At 43.4% G+C, this 14,624-nt stretch overlaps 1 protein-coding gene across 2 annotated transcripts in view; it reads left to right on the top strand.

The window, feature by feature from the left end:
- The first annotated feature begins 1,352 nt into the window (after positions 1–1,352).
- Positions 1,353–14,624, top strand: part of oser1 (oxidative stress responsive serine-rich 1) — a 51,137-nt gene continuing 37,865 nt past the window's right edge. For both annotated transcript variants that reach the window (XM_080204613.1, XM_080204612.1), the window contains exon 1: positions 1,353–1,689. The gene's annotated coding sequence lies outside the window, so the exon portion shown is untranslated. The remainder of the gene's footprint in view (positions 1,690–14,624) is intronic.

Raw genomic sequence — 14,624 nt, 5'->3', positions numbered from 1 at the left:
GGCGAGATGTTCGTCTTCATCAATGACGTGTTGAAGGATCTGGAGAAGATGTTGTAGCTTCTCTGTTCTGGGAAAGTACTGGACGATGAAGGGTACTCTGTCCGCCGTGTCCCGTGTTTGTCTCCTGACGAGGTTGGTGTGGGTTTTCACTGTGGTGTGTCAGAATCCTCGATCAATCAGTCGAGCGCCATATCCTGTTCTTACGAGGATGTCTTTCAGTGTCTGGAGGTGTCTCTTGTGATCTTCATCTGAGCAGATTCTCTGTATACAGAGGACTTGTCCATAGGGGATGGCTTACAGTCAATGTTTTCAGGGCTCTATTCTTTCCCCACAGATCATTGAATCCCTACAGTAGAGAAGGAGGCCATTTGGTCCTAGACTGTACCAATCATGATCACACCCAGTCCCTATTTTGTAAGCCCAAGCATTTACCCTGCCAATCTCCCTGACACTAAGGGGCAATTTATAATGGCCAATCCACCTAACCCGCACATCTTTGAAGTGTGGGAGGAAACCGGAGCACCCAGAGGAAACCTACACAGACAGTGACCTAAGACGGGAATCGAACCCGAGTCCCTGGCACTGTGTGGCAGTTAACCACTGTGCGGCAGTTAACCACTGTGCCACCCCTAAATGGTGCTGTTAGACTGGCTGAGATTTTCTAGCATTTTCTATTTTTGGCTCAGATTCCAGCATCCACGGTAATTTGCTTTTATCTTAAACTCAAAGAAAATACCTCGTCAATTCCGGCTCCTTCGTCAAGTCACGCCCTTTGGGGACGAGGACTGAGTGTCAACCACGCCTGCTACCGCAAACATTCTCTCCATATCTTTATAATAATCCCTTTTATCATAAAACCGGGCTTAAAACAAGGCTCCTTGTTGTCGCTGTCCCCACGGAGGAATATTGAGCGTTTGAGGAAGCTGCCGCGTGCCTCGCAGATGGCGGTTGGGCGGGAATTTCAAATGCGGCTCGATTCCCGCAGGCGGGGGCCGGGGTGGGGGGGGGGGGGGGTGGGGTAGGGTGAACGTCATTTCGGCTGACGTCAGCTATGGACGTCACGTGCTTTCTTCGCACACAGCGGCGGCGGAGGCGGGGCGGAGAGAGTCACTCCTGCGTCTGAGCGCGCGGTAGTCGGTTCGTGCGTACGTGCGTGCGTGCGCGCCTGCTGCCTGCCTGCGGGGAGCACGTCGGTCCGTGCGTACGTGCGTGCGTGCTTGTCTACGGGAGCACGTCGGTCCGTGCGTGCCAACCTGCGGGGAGCACGTTGGCCTGTGCGTGCGTGCGTGCTTGCGTGCGGGGAGGCGGGGTTCGCGCGACGCGCACGCGCTGTGCGTTCACTAGAGGTTTGAATGTAAACAGGCGACGTCGGGGTTAGCGGCACGGAGTGAGAGCGGGGGGGTGAGGAAAGGAAGAAGCCTCCGACCATTAGCTCCTGATTTCCATCCTACCTCTCCCGCTCTTAAAAACGCAAAACTTCCGACGGTGTGTGCCACGCCGGAGTCCCGCAGCTTCCTGTGTGAGGGAAAGCGCGCGTGCGCGCGCGAAGAGGAGGCAAACGCGGGGCCTAGGCCGCAGGCTCCGGCCTGTTCCTCACTCCATTCCCGCCCTGCCACACAGAACCCAGCTCAGCTCTCAGCATCCGTGCTACTGCTCATCCACCTCCTGCCTGATCAGCGGAGACGGAAGGTAAAATGACAACAACAGCCGCAAAAAAAGCCTCGTGTTTGTGTTTGTTTTTGTTAAGTTGGCGCGCAGGTGAATTGCATCCGAGTGAATAATTGTCTCAAAAATGTGACCTGACTCATCGTTACAGAGCGGGGATGTTTGTACTGAGTCAGTGACTAAATGTGCAGTGTCATACCGAGACTTCACGTAGTTTAGTCTCGGGGTTTTTTAATTATCCAAACCTAATTTTATCTTCAGTGCCAGTGACAATAATTGGCTTGTGTTGTTTTTAAACAAGTGTTTTTTTTTTCAGATACAGTTGTTTCTTTAAAAATAATTGAGGTTGTTCGGTTTGGGGGGACATCACTGTACCTGGTGTTGATTTCCCTGGTGTCCCACTGTAGGAGGGTACAAAGGGAAATATTGGACAATAGTTTAGAAATTCATTAATGGGGTGTGGATGTCATGAGACAGCATTGGTTGCTCATCTCTTGTTCCTTGAGAAGGTGGTGGTGAGTTTGTTTGAATCGTTCCAATCTTGAGGCTTTTTGACTCTGCCCTTTCCAGAGGGTACTGATGAGGAGTCACACACATTCCTGAGAGTCTACAGTCAAATGTAAACTAGACTGGGTACAGGTGGTAATATCGTTCCCCAAAGGATCGTAAAAGTTGGGTTTTTAGGAAAACCTAGTTGTTTCTTCACCATTATTGAGAACTTTCTAAAGTAATCAGATAACCGGGTGTTTTTGTTTTCTCTTCCCTATCCTGAAGATGTCATGGTCAGTTGAAATGTGCCCATAGGATAGAGAAAATTGTCTTTGACCTCCTGGGGATGTCAAAGGTATATTTACAGACTACTGCTAAATAATGCTGTTCATTTTGGTTAAAAATTAATATCAATAGCCAGGCATGTTGTATTATTGACTTAAATATTGATAGTTCCCAATCTGGCCAAGTGACTAATTTGTGAAAATATTTTGAACGTAATGTATTTTTCTGCTTTATCACACAATTGTGAGTGGGTACTCAGGTGTTGCACGCAGAGCAACAGGCAGGAGTGTTGGCAGATATCTTTAACCTCCTTACTCAGATTTGAAGTCCCTATCTACTTCAAGAACACAACCATCACACCCCTGAACCAAAGAAAAGTAGGCAGTGCACCTTGACTGCCGCCTGGTGGTTCTGACATCTTTCATTACAAAGTACTTCGAAAAATTAGTCAGGCACTCTTCCAGATTGCCTGGATCCGCTGCAGTTCGCCTATAGTCAACAGATGCCACCCTCCGGCCCTATACTCAACCCTGGAACACCTGGATAACAAGGACACCTATATGTCATGTTACTCCTGAAATCAAAAAAGAAAATGCTGGAAAATCTCAGCAGGTCTGGCAGTATCTGTTTTGAGTCCAGATGGCCCTTGTCAAAGCTGATGTCAGACTTCTATTTATTGACTGCAGCTCAGCCTTCAACAACAATATTCCTCCAACTCTGGCCTTGGGCTTGGCTCCTCCCTCTGTGACTGGACCCTAGACTTCCTAACTCACAGACTGCAATCAGTACGGATCGGCAACAACATCTCCATGATCGTCCCCAACACCGGTGCCCCACAAGGCTGTGTTCTCAGGCCCTACTACACTACTTAACTGTGTGGCTAATTCCATTCTAACTCCATTTTCGAGTTTGCTGATGTCACTGTTGTAATGGGTCGATCTCAGACAATGATGAGACGGAGAATGGGAAAGAGAATCTGCTGAAATGGTGTGACAACAATCTCTCCCTTTAATGTCAGTAAACTGAAGGAGATGGACATCAACTTCAGGAAGCGTAGTGCACAAACTACATCAACAGTGGTGAAGTGGAAATTGTTTCCAAACTCCCAAGTTTCTCGATGTCCAGATCAGCAGCAACGTGTCCTAGTCCCTCCACACCAACGCCATAGTTAAGAAAGTCCACCAGTGCCACTACTTTCTCCAGTAGGCTGAAGAAGTTCCACATGTTTGCTACGACTCTCCAATTTTACAGATGCATAATAGAAAGCATCCTTGATGTATCACAGTTCCTGCTCTTACTAAGACTGCAAAAAACTACCAAGGGTTGTACACGTAGTCCAAGTCCATTATGCAAACCAGCCACCTATCCATTGACTCCGCCTAAACATCCTGCTGCCTCAGGAAAGCAGCCAGCATAATCAAGGACCCCACACACCCCTGTACATACACTCTTCCACCACCACCACCACCTGGTGGAAAAAGACGCTCATATCTGAGGTCAGGTAGCAGTTGACTCTCGAGCAGCATCCTCTCTGCTGCCATTAAACTTTTGAATGGACTGACCAGATATTCAGCTGATCTTTCTCTACACCCTAACTGTGACTGTTACACTAATTCTGCACTGTCTCCTTCTCCCCATGTACTCTATGAAGGGTATGCTTTACATAGTACAGAGGAAACAATCCTTTTCACTGTATCCCAATACCTGTGATAATTTTTTTAAAAAAAACGAAAATCCTGTCTCAGCCAGAGGTTGTGAGCTCCAGCCTCAGTCCAGAGACTTAAGCGCACAATCCATATTGACAACTTCAAGGCAGCACCGGCTCATTGCCAACACAGTTGCTGACTTTTAGATGTAATCTTAAATCTAGGCCTGTCTTCCCTTTCAGGTTCCATGGCGCAATTTGAAAAATTTTTAACGTTTATTTTGTTAGTCATAAGTAAGGATTACATTAACACTGCAGTGAAGTTACTGTGAAATTCCTTTGCACTTTGATTTTGTTCAGGCTGTTCCCCTTCCTTTTGGGGAGCTGCCCCTTTTTTACTTTGTCCTGATTTAACTTGAGTTTATTTATTTGGCTTGACCTTAAATGAGGTCATGGTCTGGCTCCTGTTTGGGTCAATGCACCTAATCAGCTCTTCTTTCAGATGTGAAAGAGCAAAAGGCATAAGACATAAGAAATAGGAATAAGAGTAGGCAATATGCCCTTTGGGCCTGCTGTTAGAGAATTATAGAGGTTTACAACATGGAAACGGGCCCTTCGGCCCAACTTACCTATGCTGCCCTTTTTTAACCACCTAAACTAATCCCAATTGCCCATGTTTGGCCCAAATCCCTCTAGACCCATCTTACCCATTTAACTGCTTAAACGCTTTTTAAAAAACCCAGAATTGTACTTGTCTCAACTCCTACCTCTGGCAGCTTGTTCCAGAGACACTCAACCCTCTGTGAAAAAAAAATACCCTACTGGACCCTTTTGTGTCTTTCCCCTCTCATCTTAAACCTATGCCCTCTAGTTTTAGACTCCCCTGCTTTCTGGGAAAAGATGTTGACTCTCTAACTGATCTACGCCCCTCGTTATCTTATAGACCCCTATAAGATCACCCCTTAAGTCTCGTATGCTCCATGGGGAAAAAGTCTATTCAGCCTCTCTTTAACTCAAATAATCAAATCCTGGTAGCATCCTAGTAAATCTTTTCTGCATTCTTTCTAGTTTAATATCCTTTCTATAATAGGGTGACGAGAACTATACACCGTATTCCAAGTGTGGCCTTACCAATGTCTTGTACAACTTCAGAAAAATATCCCAACCCCTGTATTCAGTGTTCTGACCAATGAAACCAAGCAGGCCAAATGCCACCTTCACCACTCTGTCCACTTGTGACTCCACTTTCAAGGAGTTGTGAACCTGTACCCATGGATCTCTTTAGTTTTAACTCTCCCAACACCCTACCTTTAACTAAGTCCTGCCCTGGTTCGAACTACCAAATTGCATCACCTCGCGTTTGTCTAAATTAAACTCCATCTGTCATTGTCAGCTTACTGGCCCAATTGAGCAAAGTCCCACTGCAATCCTTGACGACCTTCACTGTCCACTATGCCACTAATCTTAGTGTCATCTGCAAACTTACTGAAAAACAACCCTCTACAACCACCCTCTGTCTACTATCAGTAAGACAGTTTTGTACCCATTTGGCTACCTTGCCCTGGATCCCATGAGATTTAACGTTATTCAACGACCTACCATGTAGACAACGTCAACCGCACTGCCATAGTACATCTCACTAACTGCCATAGTGCCTGTACAGGGCACTGGTGAAGCTGCAGCTGGAGTACTGTGTGCAGTTTTGGTCGCCGCACCTGCGCAAGGATATTTTGGCCTTGGAGGGAGTGCAGAGGAGGTTCACTAGGCTGATACCGGAGTTGAGGGGGTTGAGCTATGAGGAGAGGCTGAATAGACTGGGCTTGTACTTGTTAGAGTTTAGAAGGATGAGGGGAGATCTCATTGAGACGTATAAGATGATGAAAGGGATGGATAGGGTAGAGGTGGAGAGGTTCTTCCCACTCAAAGGACAGCAGGACTAGAGGGCACAGCCTCAAGATAAGGGAGGAGGGGGGCAGTTTAGAACGGAGTTGAGGAGGAACTTCTTCACTCAAAGGGTGGTGAATCTTTGGAATTTTCTGCCCGTTCAAGTGGTTGAGGCTACCTCGCTAAATATATTTAAGATGCGGGTAGATAGGTTTTTGGTAGGCAAGGGGATTAAGGGTTATGGGGAGAAAGTGGGAAAGTGGAACTGAGCCACTTCAGATCAGCCATGATCTTGTTGAATGGCAGGGCAGGCTCGAAGGGCTAGATGGCCTACTCCTGCTCCTATTTCTTATGTTCTTATGCTATCATCCACCTTCTTGGTTACCCCTTCAAAAAAACCCCATCAAACTTGTGAGACATGATTTTCCACTGACGAAGCCATGCTGATTGTCTCTAAATGTTTGCATATCCTGTCTCTCAAAATACCTTCTGACAACTTACCCACTACAGATGTTAGGCTCACCGGGCTTTCTTAAACAAAGGCACAACATCTGCCACCCTCCAATCTTCAGGCATCTTGCCTGTGGCTGCCAATGATTAATTCAAATATCTCTGCTGGGAACCCACAATTTCCTCCCTAGTCTCCCACAACATCCTGAGATATACTTCAGGTCCCAGTGATTTATCTACCTTGATATGTTTTAAGAGTTCCAAAATCACCACCTCTGTAACATGTATATTCCTCAGGACATCATTATTTATTCCCTCAAGTTCCCTAACATCCATGCCATTCTCAACAGTAAATGTTGATGAGAAATATTCATTTAGGATTTCACCCATCTCTTGCTGTTTTTAATAAGGTCATTGACCATGATCCTTTCCTGACCAATCCACACTTAGTACCCTCAAAAATATAGAATTCAATGACTGAGCATCCACAGCTCTCTCCTGTAGAGAATTCCAAAGATCCATAACCCTTTGGATAAAAGTGTTTCTCCTCATTTCAGTCCTAAATGGCTGCCTCTCTATTCTGAGATCATGACCCCTCCCCCAGTTTTAAGCCTCTGAAAGGTGAAACAACTTCTCAGCAGTAGATTCTGCTGAGAAGCTGTCTTGCTCTTGTATTCTTCCTAATTATTTGCTTCAGAATTTTGTTTTGGCTGTAAGATGCTGTAGGGCCTGAGGACTTCAAAGGTTGTGATGAAAGTAGTTGCTATAGGTATTTTTTTATATGGTTAAGCGGAATGTCTTAACATTCAGTTGCTTTTTCAACAGGTTCAGTATGGTTGGAAGGAATGCAGCTCAGGTGCTGCGAAAGCAGGATAATTACTCATTTTAGCTATGTAGTGTTTACTTAGAAGAGAGCTAATGGATTTTTGTTTACAGATGAAGATTTCTCCCTAGTGTTTTATATTGCGTTGACTGACAGTCTGATATAACGTAGGTCATGGGAGGAGCTAGGTTTGTAGCAGAGAAACAATTTTCGGTTCTGCGTTTGTTTATAGACAGGTCTGCAAGCTGCTTTGAAAGTCCAATCTCTTTCTCTTGGCTTCAAGACTGTCTACACCCCTTATAGCAAATATATTTATGGTTGCTAACTGTTTAAAGTGGAGTTTGAAGTCTGTAGGAGAATATTGCTTATTTGGAACTGTAACAGTGGAAAGTTAGAAATGAGTTGTTTCTTTTCCTTTTTTTAACTATTGTTCAACTGTTCAGAGTTAAGTTGCTTCAATTTGTTAAATTTATACTTTGTTGAATAAAGTTTATTTTACTATAAAAGATCCCTAATTTGTCAGCAGAATTACTCTTGTAGTGAAGCAGCCTGTCCTCACATTTATGCCAAACTATAAAATTTGTTGGTTTCTTGTCTGGCTTCCTAATTTCTTTTGGGATTCTGGTCCTGGACTCTAAAAGACAACTTTGTAAGCTGTATGTTCCACCTAGAAGAGCAAGCTTAACCGATGCATGGGAGAGCCATCACTCCTAAGGCACTCATCTTTGGTCTGGAATATCTTCTTGCGCTTGACTTTACAGGAGATCCATAGCTATATGCTAGCATATATCATGATTTTGCTTCTTTATTTTAGCTATCCAATCTAATTGCATTACCATGTGCCAAATGTTTCAGTTGACAATGAGCTTCTCTTGATGATTTTCCATTCAATAATACACTTATGATTTTATCATTTAAGGTGATGCGTTTTTATAATCTACATATCTTTAAAACTCATCTATAAACAACTGTACCTGATGTGTTTTAAAATAGTTTAAATGCCACAGCCACCCTTTTCTGAAATCTATTCTGGCTTTCACCATACAGAGAACAACTGCAGAATTCCAAGGTATGGAGGGATTTGGGTGTTCTAGTTATGAATCACAAAATGTTAGTATGTAGGTACAGCCAGTAATTAAGACGACTAATGGAATGCCATTGTTTGTTATGAGAGGAAGTGAATATTATGCTTCGTCATACAGGGCATTCATGAAGTCACATCTCGAGTACTGTGCAGTTTTGATGTACGTATTTGGAAGTGGCTCGGAAGAGGGTTACTAGATTGATACTTGGAATGAGCAGGTTGCATTGTGAAAAAAGATTGGACAGACTGTGCTTGTTTCTGCTGGAGTTTAGAAGAGTGAGGAGTGACTTGATTGAAGTATATAATGAATAGTCTTAAGGTATACGTGGAAAGAATGTTTCCCGTTGTCACTGAGACAAAAACTAAGCATAATTTTAAAATTGTCCTTTTTGGACAGAGATGAGAAGCAAGTTATTTTGCTGAGATTTTGGAATGCTATTTCAGAAGCTGCTGAAGATAGGATCATTGAGTATTTTTAAGGTAGACGATAAATTCATGTTGGGCAAGGAAATTAAAGATTACTGGAGTGGTTGGGTGTGTGGAATTAAAAACACAGATCAACCATGATTTTATTGAATGGCACAGCATGAATGAGGGGTCAAATGGCCTGCTTCTGCTCTTATTTTCTATGTTTGTATTCATGCATTAGTTAGATGGTCATGTCCAAATGCAGCAAGACTTGGACTGGCAAGTAATATTCGTGCCGCACAAGAGCGATCTCCAATAAGAGAGAACTAATACTGCCCCATGAGATTCAACGGCATTACCACAATTGGGTTCGCCCCACCCACCAAAACCTATCCTCCATCTGCAAGGCACAAGTCAGGAGTGATGGAATATTCTCCACTTTCCTGGGTGAGTACAGCTCCAATAACACTCAAAAAGCAAGACACCATCGAGGACAAAGCAGCCCACTTGATTGCTACCCCTTCCACAGACATTCAGATCCTTCCACCACTAATGAATAGTGGCAGCAGTGTGAGCCATCTGCAGGAGCTGATCAAGGTTTCTTAGCACCTTGCAAACTCACTACCATCTAGGACAAGAGTGGCAAATATCTGGGAAGACACTGCCTGGAGATTCTCCTAAAAAAAAAGGGAGGTTTTCTAATGCATTGTCTTTATTTTTAAAAAACTTATTTTGTGAATGAGGTGCCTTGCTTGTCAGATTATTTGATCCACTTGGAAAATATAAAATTTTAGGACACCTTTGTGGTCTAATTTCTAAGGGTGTGGAGAGGAGATCTTGATGTGCAGTCTGGCTGGAAATAAACAATTGGCAAGAGTGTGGCAATGTAATTTGTGAGTAAGAAGAGGGTGAATTCTAGTAAGACTTGCATTGCTATGTGTTCTCATAAATGGATCTAAAGGTGGTGATCTAAATTCTAAATGTACACATCTTGGAAATGGACTGACATCTCAAATGCAGTTTAACATGGATAGCTGTGAAGAGATACAATTTAGAGAAATAACATGGAGAGGGCAGCCTCTTCTAAATAGGCAGCATGGTGGCACAGTGGATATCACAGCTGCCTCACAGTGCCCAGGGACCTGAGTTCGATTCCTGGCTTGAGTCACTGTCTGTGTGAAGTCTGCATGTTCTCCCTGCGTTTGCACGGGTTTCCTATGGGTGCTCTGGTTTCCTCCCACATCTCAAAGATGTGCAGGTTAGGTGAATTGACCATGCTAAATTGACCCTTAGTCCCCATCACACTAACAAGGGTCATGTGGGGTTATGGAGGTGGGGCCTGGGTGGGATTGTAGTCGGTGCAGGCTCTATGGGCCAAATAGCCGCCTCCTGCACTGGAGTGATTCTGTGATTCTAAACTGTATAATTTTGAAGCGAGGGCAAGAGCAGAGAGACCTGGGAGTGTGCATTCTTAAATCCTTGAAGTGGCAAGATAAGTTAATCAGGCTTTTTAAAGGAAAAAAACGGTGTTACGTTTGACTTTGTAGATAGGTTTACTACAACTTAAATATTCTTTTCTAAGCCACTGAGCTTCAGTAAGATATTTGTGAATGGTTTTGAACACAATTTAGGAAGGCTGTTGACGTCCTGGAAAGGGGACAGAGAAGGTACACCAGGGTGATATGAGGGAGTTCACTTATGTGGTGAGATTTGAGAAGCTGATGCTCAGAGAGAGATTGAAAAATGATAGATTGTGATATTGCAAATGGGGTGACAATCAGAGAACATAGATTTTAAGAAATCATTTCATATGGGGCTGTCATGATATGAAAGGGCAGTAGAATCAGGCTCCATACTAATTTTCAAAAGGCTATGCTCTTGGAAGGGGACTTGATTTGCAGGGTGGTTGAGGGGAAGCTGCATTGTGGGGCTAATTTGAATAATTATTTAAAAGAAAAGATTGTCATCAACTTCACGAAACGTAAAGGAGAACATGCCCCCATCTACTCACTGGGGACAAAGTAGAAAGGGTTGAGAGCATCAAGTTTTTTTAGGTGTCCAGATCACCCAACAATCTGTCCTGGTTTTCTCTCTCTCTCTCTCTCTCTCTCTCTCTCTCTCTCTCTCTCTCTCTCTTTCCCCCCCCCCCCCCCATGCTAACACTATAGTTAAGAAAGCCCACCAAAGCCTCTACTTTCTCAGAAGACAGTAAATTTTGGCATGTCAGCTATGACTCTCTTACTTTTAAACATGCACCATAAAAAGCATTCTATCACAGCTTGGTATGGCTCCTGCCTAAGTCTGCAAGGAACTATAAAAGGTCATGAATATAGCCCAGTCTATCATGCAAACCAGCCTCCCATCCATTGACCCTGTCTACACTTCTTGCTGCCTCGACAAAGCAGCCAGCATAATTAAAGCCCCCACGCACCTGGACATTCTCTTTCCACCTTCCTTCGGGAAAAGAATACAAAAGTCTGAGGTCATGTACCAACTGGCTCAAGAACAGCTTCTTCCGTCCTGCCATCAGACTTTTGAATGGACCTACCTTGCATTGAATTGATTTTTTTCTACACCCTAGCTATGACTATAACATTACACTCTGCAGCCCCTCCTCCTCTATGAATGGTATGCTTTGTCTATATAGCATGCAAGAAACAATACTTTTCACTGTATGTTAATACATGTGACAGTAATAATCAAACCCAAGACACGACACGTGGCATCCTGTGCTGTAAGAATTCATGATTCCCAAATGCACCTTTCATATCTTCTGGATGTTCCAAAGCAATTCACAGCAGTAAGCAACTTCTGAAGTTATAGGTATGAGAGAGCCAGATTTTACATAATAGCAATGAGATGGGGGCAAAATAATTCTTAATGACTTCTGGAGGGGGGAAGGATAAATCTTGGCAAGGAGACTTAAAACGTCCCTGGTTTCCTTGAATAGTGCCATGGGATCTCTCTCCTTTCAAGACACACAAGATTTTGAGTTTAATATTTCATCTGAAAATGGTACTTTGACAGTGCAACATCCTCAATACTGCAGCAAAATATCAATCTAAGATGTGCTCAGGCCTCCAGATGGTAGGGACATTCAGAACAATGGCTCAGTAATTATAGTATTGACAGCGTAAGGTACTCTGGGGGGCGAAAACGTGAAGGTGCACTTAATAGACTTCTCGAACCAGAACTTACTCGGTTAATAGGGAATTGGGGAGAGATATAGAGCAAAGAGATCTAGGGGTACAAGTTCATAGCTTGGAATACTGTGTACAGTTCTGTTCACCCTATTACAGAAAAGATATTATTAAACTAGAAAAAGTTCAAAAAATTTACGAGGATGCTGTTGGGACTTGATGGTTTGAGTTATAAGGAGAGGCTGGATAGACAGCCTTTTTTTCTCTGTAGCATGGAGGGTTAAAATAATCAAGGGCATAAATTAGGTAGATAGTCAATACGTTTTCCCAAAGATAAGGGAGTCTAGAGGACATAAGCTGAGAGAGAAGAGATACAAAAGGTGCCAGAGGGGCAATTTTTCTTACACGTGGTATTGTGTCTGGAATGAGCTGCCAGAGGTAGTAGGAGAGACAGGTATAATATTGTCTTCAGAAAGCATTTAGACACTTATATGGTTAAGATGGGTATAGAGGGATTTGGGCCAAATGTGGGCAATTGGGACTAGCTTAATGCCAAAAACTGGGCAGTATGGAGGAGTTGGGTCAAAGGACCTGCTTCCATGCTGTAAACCTCTGACTCCTAAGACTCTCAAATATGCCATTTTGTGAAACTACTCCTTGTTCAAAGACCAGCTTGTGTTTTGGCCCAACAGGACCAAAAGGACAACTGGTCAAAACGGGAATCCCTACAGTGCAGAAGGTGACCATTCGGACTATCGCCTAGTCTTTAGAGAGCACAGCTAGAAATCCCAGTGCATGTAGGAGATATGAAGAAATAAGTAACAAGGTGAAGGAGAGTTTTGGAACAGTTTAGTCATGGGTTTCAGTGGGTCTTGAAGGAGGAATGCAAGGTGGAGGAGGTTGAGAAGAGCATTCAAGCAGAGAGGACTGAAGGCATAATAGTTGGGATTAGATGTCTGAATCAAGGAAATGGGGAGGTGAGATTGTAGGCTTGGACCAGGCTGGAAATTTAAGAAGGTAAAGCCTATGAAGATAGTAAAAGCCAGAATGAGAATTTGAGACCAAGGATTGAGGATATGAATAACGTGGACTTAGTGAACGATAAGATACAGGCAGTAGAAGTGAAATGTACATGATCATCGATCGCAGGCTGGCTGAGTACTGGAGTAATGAAGTCTGGAGGTGATAGCACAGAAGTAAAGGTTTCAGCAGATAGGTTGAAGTAAGGGTAGAGGCGTCTACTGTTAGAGGTAAAAAAAGTTTGTGGTTCAGAGGGAATAGACGACAATGAGGATGTTAGCCTACTGCTTTCACCTAAACTGGTGACCAGGAAGTGAGGTGCAGTTGGCTATGACAAGTCTTTATTTTATGGTTTAGCCTGAAACACCATGGGTTCTGTTTTCCCAACACGTAGCTGGAGAGGATTACTGCTTATCAAGCAATAGCGTACCTGGCAAACTGATAGTGTAGAGGACTGAGACTTACTGGAATGGAAAATGTCATCAGCAAGCATGATTGCAATATTCCTTCACTTACAGTCAACCATTCAATCCTATTCAGCTGTCTTTCCTCTACCCAACTATCTTTCATTTCATCTGTGGTCCATCTTTTATGGTTTCACCTGCTGAGAAATGTTCTATTTTCAGGGAATCTGTTTTTCCGTTGAGACATCATATCTGCCCTTCAAATGGATGTAAGTAATCCCATAGTACTATTTTGAAGATGTCCTGGTTAATATTTAGCCCCCAGAGACTAAAACAGATGATTGTCGTTATTGTTTAGAACTTGCTATGTGCAAGTTAGCAATCGTGTTTCCTACAAAGCGTGATAGCACTTCAGAAATACTTGATTGGATGTTAAGTGGATTGTCGTATCCAAAAATTGTGAAAGGAGCTGTATAAACACAAATTTTACTTTCTAGTTAATACATTTGGTTGTTCACTGCGTGTTCTAAGGTTTATTCTTTACCATATCACACGTCTTCCCTAATTCTTGATTCTGATGGTGTCTGTAAGTATGGAATCAGTTTATATATGTATTCTAAAGATGATGCCTGTCTTGCATCTCAGTTTCATCATCAGTTGGCCAAATGGCTCTTTCTCTGCCTTTGATTCATTGTCACGTATTGAGATACAGTGAAAAATATTGTTTTTGCAAGCTATACACAACATACCATTTGTAGAATTCGTAGGAGGGAGAGGGCGCAGAATATAGTATTACAGTCATGACTAGGCTGTAGAGAAAGATCAGTTTAATAGGTCCATTCAAAAGTCTGGTAGCAGGGAAGAAGCTGGTCTTGAATTGGTTGGTATGAGATCTGACTTTTGTACATTAGGTTCTTGATTATGCTGGCTGCTTTACTGAGGCAGCGGGAAGTGTAGGCAGAATCAGTAGGAGGCTGGTTTGTATGATGGACTGGGCTACATTCACAACCCTTTGTAGTTTCTTGCAACCTTGATTGGAGCAGGAGTCATACCTAACTGACACGCCTGGAAGGGATGTTTTCTGTGGTGCACCTGTAAAAGTTGGAGAGAGTTGTAGTGGACATGTTGAATGCCCTGAGCCTCCTGAAAAAATAGACCATACCATGGGTGGGCTTGCATAACTGCAGCATCAGTGTGGAGACATCAGGACAGGTTCTTGATGATCTGGACACCTAGAGGCTTGAAGTGCTCAACCATTTCGATTTCATCGTTGATGTTGACAAACATGTCCTCCACTACACTTCTTGAAATCAGTGACTATTTCTTT

The sequence above is a fragment of the Carcharhinus amblyrhynchos genome, chromosome 16 (genome assembly GCF_965287045.1).
Source record: "Carcharhinus amblyrhynchos chromosome 16, sCarAmb.v2.hapA, whole genome shotgun sequence".
Lineage (NCBI taxonomy): Eukaryota > Metazoa > Chordata > Chondrichthyes > Carcharhiniformes > Carcharhinidae > Carcharhinus > Carcharhinus amblyrhynchos.
This window is presented reverse-complemented; position numbering and strand designations above follow the sequence as displayed.